This window comes from Manis pentadactyla, chromosome 13 (assembly GCF_030020395.1).
Source record: "Manis pentadactyla isolate mManPen7 chromosome 13, mManPen7.hap1, whole genome shotgun sequence".
Classification (NCBI taxonomy): domain Eukaryota; kingdom Metazoa; phylum Chordata; class Mammalia; order Pholidota; family Manidae; genus Manis; species Manis pentadactyla.
Window position 1 is genome coordinate 47,322,288 of NC_080031.1, and position 2,116 is coordinate 47,324,403.

At 41.8% G+C, this 2,116-nt stretch overlaps 1 pseudogene; it reads right to left on the minus strand.

Annotated features, from left to right (window-relative positions):
* LOC118935027 (olfactory receptor 14C36-like) lies at positions 1-935 on the minus strand (annotated as a pseudogene).
* Between the last annotated feature and the right edge of the window lie 1,181 nt (positions 936-2,116).

Genomic DNA, 2,116 nt, shown 5'->3' on the forward strand with positions numbered 1-2,116 from the left:
CTATATGTTTCCGGAATAAGACATTCTTTTCATGATTTTCTTGATGCCAAATTTTATTTGTTCAGTTCTAAGACTATAGATAATAGCGTTGAAGAGTGGGGGAATGATGGAGTAGAAAACAGAAGACCATGTCCTGGATGGTGGCAGAGATGGCGGATGGCCTCAGATACACATAAAAGCCTGAGCTGAGGAAGACAGACACCACAAGGATGTGGGGGACACAGGTGGAGAAGACCTTTGTTCTGCCTGCTCCATTTGGAATCTTGAGCACAGTGGAAAATATGTGAATGTAAGATTTGATAATATAGATGAAGCAGCCACCACCGATCTCCAGACCAAAGGCCATGACCATCATCTCATTGCTGGAGGTGTCAAAGCAGGAGAGCCTCAGCAGGGAGGGGATGTCACAGAAGAACTGGTGGACCACGTTGGACCGACAGAACAACAGCCGGAATGTGTTACCTGTGTGCACACCTGCATAGGCGAGACCACTGAGGATGGAGGCCAGGGTCATCTGGACACAGACCTGAGGGCTCATGATCACATGGTAGAGGAGGGGCTGGCAGACGGCCCCATAGCGGTCACGGGCCATGATGGTGAGGAGCAGAAGCTCCACATACACAAAGAAAACCACCAGGAAGACCTGAGCTACACATCCAGCCTTTGAAATGGTCCTGCTGCCAAGCAAGGCGTTGATGCATGAGTTAGGCACTGTTACAGATGTGTAGCACGTGTCCAGGATGGACAGATTTCTGAGGAAGAAGTACATGGGTGTGAAGGCTCCTGTCAAGGGTGGTGACAGTAACAATGAGAATGTTCCCCATTAACTTCACCAAATACATCAGAGAGAAGGAGATGGCGTGCAAAGCCCTTAGTTCACATACATCAGAAAAACCCATGAGGAGAAATGCCAGCATCGTTGTGGAATTTGGCATCAGTGGGTCACACAGCTTGCACCTGGGAAGTAAGGAGATATGTGCTGAACCCAGGAAGAGTCAAGTCATGGGGCGATGCCCTCAGCTGTTTCAGTCCTGACCTCTATGTATTTCAGTCTATAACGACGTCCCTAGTATGTTTGAAGGAAAACTAAGTGACCCTTCATCAGTCTGGATGACATTCTTGTTCTTGTGGGAGTAGTGGAGTGGCAATCAGCCTAATTGCTCAGAAACAACAGACATATAAAAGTTCAATATACATCTCTATATGTTTCATTGGAGAATGCAATTTTCTCATAGTCAAATAGAAATAAATATAGGCATAGATTACATAAACATAGTTACATTTTAAAATAAGTTTGGGAGATCATGTTGTTAAATATACGATAATTAAAATAGAATATTGTGGTTGTGTTTCAGTCTTACATTTTTATGTGAGGGTTCAGACAATATGGGGAAAAGTACCCTTTTCTTCTAGAGCATGCCTTTTATGCATAATGATGTCCCTATAACATTAAATATTAATATCATTGGGACTTTACTTACTTTAAATGGATCATGTTACCTGATATATTTACCCACACCAAATCTACTCCTCATTTTTCTGTTAAACTTTTATACATCTCATTATTTTTCTAGTTGTTCATCTCTCCTTTGGAAGACAGAAGGAGTGAACCAGATATTCTTGTTTCCTTAGAGACTCCTGAAACTCACCCCTAATATTCCCCCATTATCACCTTCAGTCTTGGTACTTTTCAAAACTTCTTTGATTCTACTAACTGAAAAACAAAATGAAACAATGAAATAATGGCATAATACCTTCTAATACTAATTTAGCTTTCTCCTTCTATATTACTAATTTTGCTTTTTCTCACTGTGACCATCTTTTTCAACAAGTTTTCTGAAATATCTGTCTTTGTTTTTGCATCCCTTAACAAGTCAAGTGTTGGCTGTTGCCAAAAATTCTTTAGGGCTTGTATCTTCTTTCCTCGGTCTGTTCGGTTTATTCATCAGTGGACGTATCAGCTGACCCTCGTCTGGACGTGGCCACACCACCTGTGTTTTCCTGGATCTCAGCCATCACTCTTCCACAGCTCTTTCTTCTAAGTTCCTCCAAATAACCATGTCCAGAGTTGAATTTATTGTACTCTCACTTTGTCTGAAAGTAAAGGTCTTTAAAG